Genomic DNA, 18,595 nt, shown 5'->3' on the forward strand with positions numbered 1-18,595 from the left:
GGAAGTATTGACGTATAACTGATGTTCTGTTGTCCTCATCCTTATCCTCTGCCTCCTCATCCTCATTGTCCTCAGGGTTCACTGCTGCCCAGGGGTATCTCCAGTCTTCTCCTCCTCCTGCAGAAAAGGTACATGCCGTTTGAGGGCCAGGTTGTACAACATGCAGCATGCCACTACTATCTGGCAGACCTTCCCTGGTGAATAGCACAGGGATCCACCTGTCAGATGGAGGCACCTGAATCTGGCCTTCAGGTCCTCTCAATGATCCTTCTGGTTCGCCCATTTGCCTCATTATAACGTTCCTCATCCCGTCCTGGTATTCCTCACAGGGGTCAGCAGCCACAATAGGTTTGGGTAGCCAGAGTTATCTGCAAGTATTGAGGGACAACATTTAGCCTCACACACTTCACCTTCCGACGCGAGACCCGCCACCTCCGCACTCAACCCATCCCTCGTCGACAGTGGAACAAAATCCCCGAAGAACAGCTTTTCTCCACGCTCATCGACAACCAACCCACCTTCGCCGCCGACCCTAACGACGCAGCCCTCAGCCTCACAAACTGGATCACCAACTGCGCAGACAACCTCGCTCCCCTCAGACGCCTTCCAAGAGAGTCCAACACCAAAAAACCTCTCTGGTTCTCTGACACCCTTAAGGAATCAAAGAAAACCTGTCGTGCCCTCGAAAAAGCCTGGCGTAAGGACCACACCGCAGACAACATGACCGCACTCAAGAACGCTACCCGCGAACACCACCACCTGATCCGCGCAGCCAAAAGGAATTTCTTCACAGACAGACTGGACAAAAACATCCACAACAGCAGAGAACTCTTCAGCATCGTAAAAGAGTTCTCCAACCCCAACGCCAACGCCATCACGCCCTCTCAAGACCTGTGCAACTCCCTCGCCACCTTCTTCCATCGTAAGATTACCGACCTACATGACAGCTTCGGACACCAGACCCAGCCGACCAACACTGAAGCCACACCCCCAGCCATCACCCTCAACGCCTGGACCCACATCAACACAGAAGAGACCAAAACCACCATGAACTCAATCCACTCAGGTGCCCCCTCAGACCCCTGCCCACACTTCATCTTCAATAAAGCTGACGACATCATCGCCCCGCACCTCCAGGCCATCATCAACTCCTCGTTTTCGTCTGCTACCTTCCCCGAAAGCTGGAAACACGCTGAAGTCAACGCCCTACTGAAGAAACCTACGGCTGACCCAAGCGACCTGAAGAACTTCCGCCCCATCTCGCTCCTCCCCTTCCCTGCCAAAGTCATAGAGAAGACCGTCAACAAGCAGCTTACCAACTTCCTTGAAGACAACAACCTTCTCGATCCCTCTCAATCCGGATTCCGTGCCAACCACAGCACTGAAACCGCCCTCATCTCAGTCACAGACGACATCAGAACCCTGATGGACAACGGTGAAACAGTCGCCCTCATCCTCCTCGACCTCTCGGCTGCCTTCGACACCATCTGCCACTGCACCCTAATAACCCGCCTCCGCTCCACCGGGATCCAAGGCCAGGCCCTGGACTGGATCGCCTCCTTCCTCTCCAACCGCTCTCAGAGAGTCTACCTCCCACCTTTCTGCTCTGACCCCACCAAGATCATCTGCGGCATCCCACAAGGCTCCTCGCTCAGCCCGACAATCTTCAATGTCTACATGAGCCCCCTCGCCGACATTGTACGCAAGCACAGCATCATCATCACCTCCTATGCCGACGACACTCAACTGATACTCTCTCTCACCAAGGACCCCACCAGCGCAAAGACCAACCTGCAAGATGGAATGAAGGACGTCGCAGATTGGATGAGACTCAGCCGTCTGAAACTGAACTCAGACAAAATGGAAGTCCTCATCCTCGGTAACACCCAGACTGCCTGGGACGACTCCTGGTGGCCCACGGCCCTTGGCACCGCACCGACCCCCTCAGACCACGCACGCAACCTCGGCTTCATCTTGGACCCACTTCTCACCATGACCAAACAAGTCAACGCCGTGTCCTCCTCCTGCTTCCTCACCCTCCGCATGCTCCGGAAGATCTTCCGCTGGATCCCCACCGACACCAGAAAGACCGTGACCCACGCCCTCGTCACGAGCCGCCTGGACTACGGCAACACCCTTTATGCTGGGACCACCGCAAAACTCCAGAAACGTCTGCAACTAATTCAAAACGCCTCTGCCCGTCTCATCCTCGACATACCCCTCAACAGCCACATCTCCGCCCACCTGAGACACCTGCACTGGCTTCCCGTCAGCAAAAGGATCACCTTCCGTCTCCTCACCCACGCACTCAAAGCCCTCCACAACAAGGGACCAGAATACCTCAACCGCCGCCTCAGCTTCTACGCTCCCACCCGTCATCTCCGCTCCACCAGCCTCACTCTCGCCGCCGTCCCTCGCATCCGCCGCTCCACAGCGGGTGGGAGGTCCTTCTCCTACCTGGCAGCCAAGACTTGGAACTAACTCCCCACCATCCTCAGGACCACCCAGGACCACTCTGTATTCAGGAGACTGCTCAAGACCTGGCTCTTCGAGCAGCAGTAACCCCTTCCCCTAGCGCCTTGAGACCCGCACAGGTGAGTAGCGCGCTTTATAAATGTTAATGATTTTTTTGATTTTTGACAAAGATTTGGGGATGACACCTGAAGGCATACATCAACATACAGTGGGTGGGGACCATGGCTCACCTATTAGCCACATCCTGTGCCTCTGTAGTTGTGCCATCACATTTGGGATGCTGATATTCCTCAGAACAAAGGTGTCATGAATGGACTCAGGATACTTAGCAGTGATGTGGGAGATGTACTGGTCCGCCAGGCACACCATTTGCACATTCAGTGAGTGGAAACTCTTCCGATTCCGGAACACCTGTTCATTCTGGCGGGTGGGGGGGGGAGGGCTAAAGCAATATGTGTCCCGTCAGTGGCCCCAACAATATTGGGGATATGTCTCATTGCATAGAATCCTGCCTTCCCAGTGGCCAGATCTTCCACCTGGGGGAAAGCAATGTAGCTGTCCGTGTTTCACCAGGGCAGACAAAACTCTTGCCAGCACAATTGAGAACATTGACTGTGACATTCCTGCTGCCAAGCCCACTGTCACTTGGAAAGAACCAATTGCCAGGAAATGGAGCACTGATAGCACTTGCACAAGAGGGGGGGATCCCAGCCAGATGACGGATAGCAGATATCAGGTCAGGCTCCTATTGGGTACACAGCTCTGTGATTGTGGCCTTGTTCAGTCTATAAGTGACTATAATGTGCCTATCCACCAGTGTAGACAAGTCCATAAGGGGTATGTACACGGGGGTATGTCTCCTCCTCCTATTTATCCGCAGGGGTAGGTATCTAAGGGACACAAGAGTGAGTAGGCTGTCACAATTTGAACAATGAACCCCAACCTCAGTGTACATAGTGCATTTATGTTATGGGACAGTGGGAATGGCGAGGTATGTGCTAATCTAGGCTGTGACGCAGTTAAGGTTAATATGACCATTGTTAGCCACCATGAAATGGCGACCGCTTGTCCTGTATGTAGGGACAGGTGGAAGTGAGGTAGCTCCGCTGACGTTAGGCGTTGTGGAGAAAGGCCATCCTACACCACCGTGCAATTCCTCATTGGATAATAGGGGGCTCTATGGAGTACAGTGGCCAATGGGGATCTGTACCGGCGGTGACGGTGTACACCACCGCAGACGTGAGCGCCATTTTCTATCTGATATCTCACTTGTTTTTCCTGACCTTCAACAGGAGAACATCTACACTGCGTGTGCTGCTGTGACCTGTGTCTGGAACCTACCATGGCCCGTGTGACCAAGGAAAGGGCACATGCCTTCACTTCGGAGGAGTTGGAGCGATTGGTGGATGTGGTCCTACCCCAGTACGGACTGCTGTATGGGCCACCAGACCAACAGGTGAGTACACCTTGGGCACGATGCATGTGGGAAGGATGCATGGCGATGTGTGTGCAAGCATCATGTCATCGGGGGGATGACTTGTGGTGGTGTACATGGTGTGTGCCGGCAGATGGGTGTGCCATTAGGGACGGAAACGGGAATGGTGGGCCATATGTGTGACAGGTTGGATTGTATGTGTAATGGTATCCTGTCTGTATTCCCTCTGCAGGTCAGCGCCCATCAAAAGAAGGAATTATGGCGTGTCATTGCCAAGGACGTGCGGACCCTTGGGGTCTATGGCACACGAAGCACCCACTGTCAGAAATGGTGCGAGGACCTGAGACGCTGGGCACGATAGACTGCAGAGGCCCAGCTGGGGATGGCCTCCCAACGAAGAAGGGGTGCCCATCTGAACCTGACCCCCGTAATGGCTGGCACACTAAGGGTGGCCTACCCAGAGCTGGATGGGTGCTTGAGGGCATCAAAGCAGCCACAATGGGGTGAGCACAGTGGGCACACATCTGCCGGCACACACCACGTACACCACCACAAGTTATCCCCTCAATGACCCGATGCTTGCACACACATCGCCATGCATCCTTCCCACATGCATCGTGCCCAAGGTGTACTCACCTGTTGGTCTGCAGGCCCATACAGCAGTCCGTACTTGGGTAGGACCACATCCACCAATCGCTCCAACTCCTCCGAAGTGCCCATCGGAACCTGACCCCCTTGATGGCCCGCACACTGAGGGTGGCCTACCCAGAGCTGGATGGGTGCTTGAGGGCATCAAAGCAGCCACAAGGGGGTGAGCACAGTGGGCATTAATACAATAATTGGCAAGTGGCATGGGATCCGGTTGGTGGATGTGACTTAGTGGGTGCCCCTCAGGCCAGACCAGACATTGCAACGTGATCCAGCTCAAGGGTAATGGGTGTTTGGCAAATGTAGGTAACCTAGCTTGTTTGCATTCCATGTCAGTCAGGGCTTTGGGGGTACCAGGAGGGGTGCAGTTGGCAGTGTGTGGCCCTCATCTTGCTGTGGCATCTAGCCAAATCACTGGCAGTACAATGCATAGTGCTCAAGCCTGATCCCTGTGTGTGACGGTGCTGTGTATGCCAACTGTGATGTTGGTGCAGTAATTGACCCAATGTTTCCTTTCTCTCTCTCCCCCTTTTTTTCTTCTGTCATCCTGTCCATGTGTGCATTAGCATCATCCGGCGGAGGAGCAGATGCACCGGTGACAGAGGGAGCTGGAGGCAGAGTCCACCGATGCCGAGGGAACCAGTGGGACGGAGGGCGAGGGGAGCACCACAGTGGAGACAGGAGGCGACAACCCAGACTGAGATACCTCCTTCAATGGAAGCTCCCTGATGGTGGTGGACACCTCTGTGACCACCCCAGCTGCAGGTACAGCCGCCACCCCCTGTACCAGCACCGCCCTTCCAGTAGCCCCTCAGCGAGTTGCCTGTGCCGGCTCACCCAGGAGGTTGGGCATCTCCTTCGCCCTAGACACCTCATGCCCTGCCCAAGTCAGCGCTGCTGCCCTGAGCGAGGAGGCTATTGACCTCCTGAGATCATCTCTGTAGGGCAGTCAACCATAGTAAATGCCATCCAGGGGCTGGCATCCCAGATACAGCAATGCAATGCATCCCTGGAGGGCATTCACGGTGGATTGGCGACCCAACAGAGATTGATTTAGGCTCTGGCCTCCTCTCTGATGGCAGCCATTGTCCCTGTTCCTACCGTCCCCCCTCAAACTACCATTTCCCAGTCCCAGTCCCATCAACCCCAACCCATCTCATGCACACATTCAGACGAGCATGTACACAAGACAACACATAAGAGTGGCACAGTCAAACACAGGCACCACACTTCATCCCACAAGCACTCACGCAAACACCAGACAGTTGTAGACACAACCACATCCACTGCCTCCACTGTCTCCCCCTCCTCCTCCACCTCCCTCACAGTCTCGTCCACACTCACACCTGCATGTACTGCATCAACATCCACCTTCAGCATCACCACAACAAGCAGCACACACACCTCACTAGCAGACACCTCCACAACATCCATGCACGTGTCCCCTGTGTCCTCTCCCACTGTGTCTGTCCACCCCCTCCTAAAGGACACAAACACAAGCACTCACACACCCAACAACCATCCACATCACATCAGCACACTGCCCATGCACCTGCACCTGACCCAAGTCCAGCAGACATATACCTCCAACAACCACTCCCTCAACCTCCACTCCCATCCCTCCTCCCTCATCCCACCCCACCGTCCCTAAGAAGCTTTTCCTTGCCCATCTTGACCTCTTCCCTTCTCCTCCCCCATCCTGCCCGTAAGAGCAGGGTCCCAACGACCCAGCCCAGCACCTCAGCCAAACAGTCCACGCGGACAGTGATGGCACCACCTAGTCGTGGTGGCAAGTCAGAGAAGGATTCCACTCCACCAGCCAGGGAGGGGAAGGAGCCTGCACCTCCTGCCATGAAGAGGAAGAAGCCCTCGACTCCTGTATGGAAGTCTAAGGAGCCCGCACATCCTGCCATGAAAGGGAAGAAGCCCTCAACCCCTGCCAGGAAGGGTAAGGATCCAATGCCTCCTGCCATGAAGGGGAAGAAGCCCTCAACTCCAGCGGAGTCTGTCAGGGTGACTCCACCACCACAAGAGGTCACGGAGCCACCACTGCCAGCTGAGGAAGTGCATCCCTCACCTCCAGCAGAGGCTGCCCAGGAGGCACCTCCACCTGCCAACACAGTGCATCCCTCACCTCCAGCAGAGGCTGCCCAGGAGGCACCTCCACCTGCCAACATAGTTCAGCCCTCACCTCCAGCGGAGGCTGTCAGGGTGACACCACCACCGCCACCACCAGTGGTCACGGGGCCCTCACCGCCAGCTGAGGAAGTGCATCCCTCACTTCCAGCAGAGGCTGCCCAGGAGGCACCTCCATCTGCCGACACAGTGCAGCCCTCACCTCCAGCAGAGGCTGCCCAGGAGGCACCTTCACCTGCTGACACTGTGCAGCCCTCACCTCCAGATGACACAGTGCAGCCATCACCACCAGCAGAAGCCATGTAGGCCACCCTCCAGGGACTGTGTACAAGGGGCCCCCTCCAGGAGCAGTGGGCATGTTCCACATCTGAGAGATTGTGAACTTGCACTCCCCAGGACAGAGAAATGGGCATGGAGCCCCCTCCAGAACCAGTGGGAAAGTCACCCACTCCAGAGACTGTGGCCATGCACTCCCCAGCACTAACAAATGGGCATGGAGCCCCCTCCAGAACCAGTGAGAAAGTCACCCACACGAGAGACTGTGGCCTTGCACTCCCCAGCACTGAGAAATGGGCATGGAGCCCCCTCCAGAACCAGTGGGAAAGTCACCCACTCCAGAGACTGTGGCCTTGCACTACCCAGCACTGAGAAATGGGCATGGAGCCCCCTCCAGAACCAGTGGGCTTGTTTCTGAATTTGGCTGAGGTGCCCCCCACCCCCAACCCCCTGGGGTGCCTGCTCACTTGCAAACTGATGCCCCTGTGGAGTTCTATCCGGATGAAGTCAGGATTCGAGGTGGGCCTTGGACTGTGCCCTGTGGCCATGTAGGCCCTTAGTACATTGGACTGGGCAATGGCCCTTTTTGTACATTTGTACATATCTGTTTTTCGTACAGTTGGTTCATTTGGTAGCTGTTTATATCAATACATTCTCATTATTACATTCTTGTTGTCCTTGCATTATTCTGCCGGATATCGTGTGCCATTGTTTTTCGTCTGCAGCTGGTTGTGTGTTTGGTGTGTGTGTGTGAATGGTGTGTGTTGTGTGTGTGTGCGTGGCACTCTCGTTTTCTTCCCTCCCTCCCTTGTGTGCTAGGTGGCTGTACTCACCATCATCATCGGCGTTGGTGTTCCAGGTGGAGCATGACGTAGATGAGCATCGGGAAGACTTGCAGTTCCCGTTCCATGGCGGCGTTGTTCTTCCCTGTGTCTCCGATAGTGAGTCTTTGCTATTCTGTGATGTGTTTCCATAAAGGCTTTTGATGGCGTTGGTATTGCCCCGGAAATCATAGTAGATTGCAGGATCAAAATATGGTGCGCTGTACTTTGTCTTCCGTCTGGCTGTTTTTGGCTACTGCCGTGGTCAGTGTTGTTAACGCCCTGGCGGTTGGTGTGGTACATTGGCTGTCTATGGGAGTTTTCTCTGCCATGGTCATAATTTAACGGTAATTACCACCAGCCTGTTGGTGGTATTACCAACACTTTATCACTCACTGCCAGGGTCATAATGAGGGCCATAGTGTCCAAGCCTTAACAGAGCTGCTAATACATGGGAGTTATCTATCCACAACTACGATTGTTCCTGTGCACCTGTTAAACAGTGTTTTGAGTGAGATCATGACTGGTGGCAGTAACCCTTCCTCCTAAACCCCTTGGCTGATAACTTCAATCCTGGAATTGGTCACTCCTTATAGGACCCCAACACTGGTCTCCCATACTAGAATGACCCTGTGCAAAGGGCCTTTTTTGCCCACTAGGATACCTACTTCAGGCACCTCTTACACCCAAATTCCCCTGCGCTAGTTTGTGTTCACTGCACCTGTGAGGATGGTTGCCACTTAAGTAGCGCATGTGAACAACTTCCCTCAAACCCCTGCAAAACCTATTTGACTTGTTGCCAGCTCCCCCTAGGAAGGTCCAGTGATACCACTGTCACTTAGGTCTAAAAGGGTGCCTTACAAAGACCCGAACTGTCTCACCAATCATGACCTCACCCGCCACAGGCCAGCATAGTTCTATTATAATACTATTGCCCTACCCTTCAAACACGTTGTTGGCAGTGGACTCATCAGGCCAGCAGATCTTCGATAAACATGTTAATACCTGTCTTAAACAGATGGGGATCCCATGCTGCAAGAAAAAGTGCTCACCTTTAATGCACCCATGAGCAATAGACGATACCCTAGCCGAACTGAACAACTTACCGATCTTGCTGTTCATCCCTTCACAGAGACATTGAGGGCTTTAACCAACTCACCACCTCTCCATTTAGCCCTGGGAATCATGTTAGACCACGCTAGCACAGTATCAGGGAACCTCTTTGCAAGCCAGCCCATCTCTGAGATAATCAGCTTAAATAAATCCTTCTGTCCAATCACCATTAAGTCATTATCACCAAGATGCAGGATAAAAATCCCAGGGAGCGTTATCCCCCTGGGCAGCAAACTGTCCAAAGTAGTTCTCAGGTTGCCCAAGTGCAAACCACCTTAACCACAAAACGTCAACCGGTATCCGGCCTCCATGGCACTGGCTGCAAAACCACCTGTAGAAGAAAAATCCTTTGCTCGTCTCACATATGAATGGTTCATTACCAGCACTTCTGTAACCTCCTTTGCTCCCGCAAATACAGGATGAGCTAAGGTACCCAACTGTGCCTCAAATCCTCATACCGTCCAACTGTGTCAACAGGAGAAACAGGAAAAAAGGGGGAGGGGTGTTGGGAGACAGGCATTAGAGACAGGAGGCTACAATAAGTCCAGTCTCACATAGAATGTTTGTAACAGCCTGACCTCCACCTGCCAATTCTTTGGACTGTCTGCCCGGCTAACCTCATCCCTTCTGCAGTGGTGGCAGCGCCAGTTTGAAAAGAATGCGTGCCGTACTCTGAGGGATCTAAACACGCTCTCTTTAAGGTGCTGCCCAACACCCTGCAGAACTGAAACCTGGTAGGAGGTGTGTCATCACTGTGCACTAATAGTGGGCCCGTGGGTGTGGTGTGATAAAAAGGTATTTAAATTACCCAGGAGGCAGCACTCATTGCCTGGGGCACTATGCAGCAGGATGTGTTCCCCCTTCCCATCTGATCGGTCTTAGAATGGGAGCGTTTGATAGCCAAAGTGCCATTTGGCCAATGAATGTCAGTGTATTGTAAACTCCCCATGTCCTTGTTTTTTGATCACTAGTTCACCCACTCTTAAGGCTCCATAGAATGCCAGGGCAAATGCCTCCCTGAAAAGATGGACCTCATCCTCTGACCTGCAATTGTCCCCCGGGGAGAACATGATGGCTGCTAAACGCCTCATATCGATGGGGCACCTCAAATACAGAGTAGACCCTTCTAGCCTCTGCCAATCTTTCATCTCCCTCTGATCCAGGAAAGCCCTTGTTCCATCAATGACCAAGCATCTTTCCAAAGAACAATACTGCAGCAATATTACACAATATAACGTAAGAAACTGCCCACCCCTCCTGTCTAAGGGACACAAGAAAAGTCACCACTGACTCTGGAGCAAACCACTTCCCTTCCCATGCATGCCTAAGAAATTGAATGTAAGTGCTGAGTGTCTCCTCATAAGAACGCCCTGTCCTGGGGTCTAAGCTGGCTACCCGAGGTCTGGTAAGCTGGGGCACCAAGCTGCCATAACTGCTCTTGAAAGGGTGTAGGGAACTCTGACGCTCCTTAGTGGTGGTACCTGAAAGCCTGCATCTTGAAACGCGATATAGAATTGGCTGCATTGTTAGTACACCCAGCACATGTTTAGACTTAAAAGAGACATTCAGTCTAAAGCCCAACAAAATAATCTCTTTCATGAGTCTAAGGATCATCTTGCACCTGGCAGCCTTGCTCCTGGGTAATGCATTTTACCACCATCATGATATCTTACCAGAATAACACAGAATGATTGCAGAACTGATCAGGTCAGACCTTGAGGGCAACCAGAATGGGGAAGAGCCACATTTGCAATACGTCGGGACTCAACCCACTCCCTTTGCCACCACTGAGCACACTACTCAGGACCCATGATGGCACCAAAACCTTCTCTGTCAGATCCATCTGTAAAGAGACCTTACTCTTCATTAGGCTAATTGAAATCACTCAGAAAGGCTTCCCAGATCCTCATATCCTGGCAAACCTTTGATGACATTATGGTATGGTGGTGATTAGCTCACTAGCCAGACATGGCCTGAGCGATTGATTAAGAAAATAGGCAGGCCATAGAATGATGCGAAGAGCAAAATTCAACTGTCTTATCACCACCTGCAACCACCACCTGCAACCTTCCTTGCCCCCAGGGACTCCTTTAAGGCTGAGAAAACATTCATATTCTCAAAAGGGCCCTCTCCACTCCACTGAGTCCAACTTGATCCCTAAGAATTCAATAGTTGTAGCAGGACCACAGGTCTTACACTGTGCCAGCGGCACCCCGAATTCTCCATCAGCTCCTGAAAGGACTGCGATGCCTTCGCGCACATCACCATACTGGGAGGGCCCAAGAACAAGAAATCATCCATATAGTGCAATACCCACTGTTGTCTTGACTTCTGCCGAAAGGCCTATTAAAAAAATTTGCTAAATTTCTCGAAGTATGTACAACCCATGGGCATGCATTTATCAAAATAATGTGAGCCCTCAAACTGGAAACCCAGCAGCTGGAAGTCGTCAGGGTAAACCAGAAGCAGCCATAAAGCAGACTCAATGTCAGACTTTGCTAACAGCGTCCCAGGCCCCAGTTCCTGCAACATTGTGATTGCCTTTTTAAGGGAGGACTACCTAATGGAGCATAAAGCCCCATGACTAACTTCATTTACTGACTGTCCCCTGGGTGCAGAAAGATTGTGTATCAATCTGTATCGAGTAGGGAGCACACAAAATTCTCGGGTGGGACAGCCATAAAGGGTCCCTGCCCAGGCTCATTTCCTTGACAATTTTTGCCCTGGCAACACTGTGATTGGACCTGAGGGACTGCTGATTCCTGCAATACAGAACCCTTATGCATCCGGCTGCTGGGATCCTGAAGCCATCCTTAAAACCCTCATATAAGGCGTGGGCTTCTGACAGGTACAGATTTTCAGCCATGGTACCAATGCCTGCCAAGTAACCAGAGAGGGAGCTTTGATCAGTACAGAGTGGTCCCACCTGCTTTTCTGCAGGCCTATCCCTAGATTTTTTTAAAAATCTTGTCTCTGGGTGGGGGGGGGGGGCAAACCACAGACAGTACAGCCATGCTTGAATCTGCATGTCCCAGGGGGCCTGGTGCAGGATCCATTATTGAAGTCCGAGCATTAACCTTTCGTGCCCCCCTCCCCATGGGGCTACTACCCGCTGCTGCATTCATCCAAAAGGGCTGACTAGGAGTGGCGTCTGCAGATTGGGGCTCCATACAACATGACCGGGTATTCACATCCATCTGATTCCATGCTAGTATGGGCCTTGTTGCCTTGATTCTATGGAATTCTTTATTATTATCCCTCCAAGCCTTGCCTCCAAATTAGTCATGTGCATGCACTATTCAATTCTGATGGCATGCCAGCTGAGCCCTCTTGTTTGGAAAACACTCAGCTATTATGGCTTGCAAAATAGTGAAACCGTTCACCCAATTATATAATGTCTCCTCTACCTTTTTCTTGTAAGGCCAATGACCACAATCCCTTGAGTGCGAACATTCCTTGCAGTGCTTACTCTCCCCCTTTTTTAGGCCTATCCACAATCAATTCAAACAAATCAACGTATCTCCCTTTCCAAATCTTCTCTTTCATCGTCAGTGACACATGCCTGCCCAACTGGTGATGCTCAGAGCGCACATCCAGTCTAGAGCCAAACCGCTTGCCCTGTGCAATGACACACCCCGCACAAAAACCTTTAAGCCCCCAAAACAACTCAATCAATCTTTAAAATGTCCCATAAACAACTGCTAGTCCAACAATTGCCCAAATCTGCCTACCATGGGGGGAAGTGCACACAAGTACCATTAACAAACAAACTATGTCGCTTCAGTAATCCACCAATATGGCACCATTAGCCACTGCACAACAGAGTGCCAGTACATTGTAATAAAGGGAGCCCCTCCCATTCCCCCCTCACCTCCACAGCCCCTGCAAACTACCGGAGCTGCCACTGAGTGCAGGACTAGCCTAAAAGCACCTCGGGTCAGGTGTGACTCTCTCAAACCGTGCAGCTCTCGGTGGCACCAGCTGGGGGGCCGTGGTGCAGAGCCTGCAGCAGAGCGTGCCCACGACAACCTGTAAAAGGAAAACGAGTAAGGGATAGCCAAGGACAAAACAGAAGAAGAATAATCCTGAAAGCTGGATTCCTGGCGGGCAGTGAGGGGGCGAGGTGTGAAAGACACCCGCGCCCCCCCTCGCTCTGTCTTTTAAAAGTGGGGCATTCCTTGGCTCGCCACTCCAGAAGCGGTCTACAGCTTCCGGAGACCGCTCCCAGCTAACCAGTCCACTGCAACCATAGCCCAGTGCTGCTATGGCTTTTGCCATGCCCGTTGGACTGGGCCACGGCGTGCCACCATATTCATGCTCCCCCAAGTTGGGGGCGTCTTCGCTGCTCTTACTCTTTCAGCCATTGATGAGCTGTGGAAGAGAGGCTTGGACAGATTATGCCTAAAAATAACATATTTAGTTGATTTGATTATTTTCGCAATGGCCAGGACATTAAACAGAATGGGACAGAAAATCAGCCAGGTTGCAGTCCTTGATGCAAACAGCCTTGAATGAGTAAATGAAACACATGTTTTGCAGTTTTGTATACTGCAAGCTCAACCCGAAGGTTTTGGAGAGCTTTACATGAGCATCGGTTACATCACACAAGAACACATTCATTCTTTAGGCACAGGGAGATAAAGGGGGTCATTCTGACCCTGGCGGCCGGTGACCGCCAGGGTCACCGACCACAGGAGCACCGCCAACAGGCTGGCGGTGCTCCCGAGGGCATTCTGACCGCGGCGGATGAAGCAGTTTGTTATTTAGTAGTATACTGCTACGTGGTGCAAAGGCTATATACTCATCACTCTACAGCATTTAGGTGACTATACCATGTGACTGAGCTCCTCTCTCCGTCCAGGTATTGTTCAAAACAATGTTTAAATGACGCTGACTATCAGTGTTTACATATATTCAAAATATTCCCAATCTTGACAAAAAGGGAGTGGCAGAGCAATAAGCAGGGCCGCTAGAATTATGTAGCAGAGGAGGGACAAATTATGAGTTTGGGAAGAATAAATTATACACCAAGAGAAGGCAAGTTATGTGGCGTAATGCAGCACATTTTATGAATGTATTACTTCACTATTTTGTAATTTTTGCACTTTGTAACACTGTCTGGGCATTGTTGCACCTCATTAGTACCAAGGTAACACCCAAATGTAGCAATAAGCAACAGAAAGGTGACAAGTCAAGCTTAGCAGAGAGTCTTCGACTGCATGGTAACACGTGTTACTGTTTTTAGTAACGTTTCCACCATTTGAGCAAAAAATAAAATTTTGTTTGATAAAATCTGCAGTTTATGCATCAGATGATGGATTAAGTGGCAAATTCGGCAAATCTATAATTATACGAGACATGCTGTGGTGGTACAATCGCATCATTCCAGTGGCCCTGCCAATAAATTCAGAAAAGTGATTTCCCAAGAACACAGAACTTGGCCAAATGGGAGGCCAATATTTAAAATAATTGTGTCTCCTGGTTCCATAACTTCAACTAGTCCATTAGAACAAAACTGGGGTGTCTGATTCTGATGGCAAAGCATTAGAACATGGTGATTATTTCCATCATAAAACTGAGATTAGTTTTCATAGTTCCAGGGTTAAAATGTACCGGTCTGACCAGGTCCTGTGGCAGTCAGTACTTACTGGACGGTATGTGTGGTAGATACTGCTATTTACCACTGGTGTTACAAATCTTATGACTATTTCATTCTAATTAGATACCAGAGTTCATTTTCTAAACTTGCTGCTCAAATTTGCAATAGCAAGTAGGCAAGCTTACTCCAGTAGGTGGTATAGGGATTAATAAATATATATATATTATAAAGAGTAATCATGCTTGATCAGCTCAAGCTCCAGCTGAGTTATTTTTTAACATGACCTGTTTTCGAGGAGGATTTAGAATGAAACCCCCAAAATATGCTATGTGACTCAAAGTTCCCCTGCTCCCCCAAAATACATCTTCCAGTGTCTGCATGCATAAGGTGTCTCCTCGCGTGCAGTGTTTCTCGAAAGGCACGAATTGTCATGTGAAATGATAATGGAAAATTGGCCACCCTATTTGACCCTTGCAGTTATGGCTGGGCATGATGGCTGTCAGATCCAGGGAAGGGGATTCTCCTTCCAACGGTCTTCAAGTACCAGACCATGGATATGAAACTCAGGGCAGTGGGGATACATCCCATGGGCCATGCAGCACTACATCATAGCTGTGAGGCAAGAGGATGGGACAACACTCCCATGGGCCACACAGCTGTGGATAAGGGTGGAGTGGTCCATGGAAAGGAACACCCTTCCCCTGGGCTTGCAGAACTACACCATTGTTGGGAAGCTGATGGTAGTGGACTCCTGTATCCTGGATCCCCTCTCCTGGGTCTTGCAGCACTTGACCATGCATAGTTGTGAGGCCTAGGGGAGTGGCCCCCCTACCCAATGTCTAATAGCCATGGTGTAACATTGCCCCACCATGGGGAGGGCCCCTCGTCTCTGGGCCTTGCAGCCATTCTTATGTGCTGCGAATCCTATGGGTTAGTAGGCTACCTCCCCTAATCCTCTCAGTGCTACACCATTTCTGTGAGGCCCAGGAGGTGGGGGAGGGCACCTCTTGTGGGCTCCTTCCCTGGGCCCCATTGAAACTGTCTCACAGCTCTGTAACGTAGCTCTGTGCATGGGTTGATGTAAAGATTCATGAACTGTGATGTCATTTCCTGTGATTTCACATTGTATGTAAATTAGAGAGGTCTCCCTTTCTGACCGGCCATAGCCATTGGTCAGGGGCAGGGGCATCGGTAGTACTACAGGTACAGTTGCACTAGTCCCAGGGGTAATAAGTGCCCAGTGCTCCCATATTATGGCTTCATTATGCTGTGGAGCAGATGGACAAGACTGAGGGGAAGGTTTTACTTTGCACCAGCACCAATGGCACCATTGCTGTGCTACTTGCCTCTCGTACATGAGCCTCACATCCATGTTCCAGAGCTGTGAGGCCAGGGAGAGGTCCTCCCTCCCTGGGGCATTGCAGCTGGCCATGGTTGATTGCTTAGGGTAGGAGGCGCTAATCCATGAGTTTAGCAGAGCAGGAGTATGGCCATGAGGCTCACTGGGGCCTCTCTCTGGGGTGCAGCTATCAGTAGTGCAGCAAGTGCAGTAGCACCAGGGCTTATGGATGTTATGGACCCAATGCACCAAGATTATGGCTGCAGTTTACTGTCCAGCATCATTTTCTTGTATCAGAGCCCAGGGCTACATTACTATGCCACTGGCCCTTTTCCCAAGCACCACACAGCCATGATTCAGAGCTGTTAAGCCCAGGAAAGGGCCATCCTCCCCTGTGCCTACCAGCCATAGTCCAGTGCTGAGCGGCCCAAGTAATGAAGCCTGCTGCTCTGGGCCTTGCAGCACTGGTCTATGGCTGCAAGGCCCAGGGCAAGAGGCCCCTATGAAGGGCGCAGCTATCAATTGTGCAGCAGGTGAAGTGGGACAGTAGTCACCTAGGGTTATGGGTCCAATGTGCCCAAATTATGGCTCTATTTTACTGTCAAACATTTTTTATACAAAAAGTGATGGATGGAATGCTGGAATTAATCTCAGCAACTGGTAACTACTGAGGCTACATCCTACTCCATTGTTATTTTGCAGACCATGCCACCTGATTTTTGGCTCAGCCATATGCCAATCAGTCTTGACCCTGCTCCAGTAGGGATAGCCCAAACCGAATTGCCAGGCCAGATCCTCCCTAAACAGGAACACAAGCAACCCAGGACAGGTGTTTCCCTAGTTAGGGCTGATCAGCGAGCTATAGCTTGTTTCAGTGAAACAGTATGCATGGGACCCACATCTGGGCATTCCCATCCCACTTACGGTGACACACTAAAGTATACCAAAAAGTGAAACATTGGACTGCTTGAATTAATGTCAGCCACTGCTGAGGCTCATGCCTCCTGAGATCAGTTGAGGTCAACCAGGGGAGCCTCGTACTAATTTGAAGATGTGTGGTTGCACCATTTGTCTTTATATTTTGTGCACTTCCAGTTTGAGAGATTTTCCTTATTTGATGCGGCACAGATACTGTGTTCTATACTTTTATATCCCTAGAAGTTCTACTGAGATTTGTTGTTTTTTGCTCTATTTTAGACATGAAAATATTACCCATGATGGTAAAAGACTGACCAGACTCAACCCTAGAGGCCTGGCCTCCCTCCCATGGGCCTTGCAGCCATAGTTCAGCACTGTGAGGCCTACGGAAATGGGTCAGTTAGAAGGCCTGGCTTGCAGCATTATTTTATTGCATTTGAATGTGTACTTTTCAGGTGTTGTTGATAATTAGGAGAAATCCAATGAGGGGAGTTGTATCTCAAATCTGTTAACTTAACTTGAACCATTTAGCCTACATATGATCGTAATCTGGTAACTTCTGGTGTTTTTCGGGGACTAGGATGATGCCTTTAATAGAAGTCAAGCTATGTTCAACTGTTTTATTTGCTTTCATATCTTTTTTTCACATACCCTATCTTGCACTGGGTATCTGGGAAAACATATTGGAATTTTAATCTACACTGGCCCTCTTAAGGGCATTCTACATGCTGATGCACACTCGGGCATGAAGAAATATGACCACATCATAACACCGTGATGAAACTCCACAGGTCCCCTTTGCCTGCCAGCACCATCTTCAACCTCAGTTGCATCATTTGCAAAGCCATCACAATGCATTAACAGTCCACAAACCAGCTACCTTTCCCATCACTTCTCAACTTTATGCTTGTCATTGACCCTGTACAGTGCTCTGCTGCTTTTAGGTAAGTTTGCACTATACAACTGACACAATTGCCTTCTAGGATGACAAGTTTGCCATCTACAGTGGCTCTCCACACAACCACAGCAAGAACACCTTCATATGGAAGAAGAAAATGTGCTAATAAGAGAAAAAACAAGAAAAAGGTCTTCCCCATCTATGCACCAAGGAACTGAACTATTATCCTTATATGTATCTGGACAGCCCAGACCCAGATCCAATTTGGTAAACTGCAAATACTCAACTTTAAAAAAAATGTACACCGGATTTAGATCTTTGCAGACGGGAATACTCTGTCACAAACATTAAGGATATCCTGTCCGCCGTATTACGATCCCATTAAATGCTATGGAGATCATAATATGGCAGATGGGAATTTAATTTAAAAAAATAAAAAATTAAGTAAAAACTTACCTCGCTCCTTGCCGCGCCGCTCCTCTCCTCTGTCGCAGGCTGCATTCACAGGCTCCCAGCCTGCCCTGCGGCTAATCCTGATACTGCTAAAAAAAGCATCAAGATTGGCTTGGAGCCCCCAGCCAGGGGGCTCCCAGGCAGACTGGGAGCTTGTGCAGACTCTCTCCAGCCCAGTAACACAGAGCCTACTGCGCATGTGTGTTTGGCCGGCCCAAGATGGCCGGCCAAACATACATGCGCACGGAAGGAAGTGCACCGTGGACTCCCCTCACTGCTCATCACCCCAGTGGCCCCACCCCTTTAATAAACAAAACGATAATCAACAGAGTTTACTATCATTTCATGTGTTAAAAGTTTTGCAGCTTCTGCTGCTGGTGGGGGGCAATGCTCATCTGCCCTAATGGAGGAGCCGCCCCTGCTAGAATCCTCTAGAGCAGAAATATGTGCGTGATTCTGTAAAAGAAAAGGCAGGAATAAGTAC

Source organism: Pleurodeles waltl, chromosome 7, assembly GCF_031143425.1.
Source record: "Pleurodeles waltl isolate 20211129_DDA chromosome 7, aPleWal1.hap1.20221129, whole genome shotgun sequence".
In the NCBI taxonomy this organism is placed as follows: Eukaryota; Metazoa; Chordata; class Amphibia; order Caudata; family Salamandridae; genus Pleurodeles; species Pleurodeles waltl.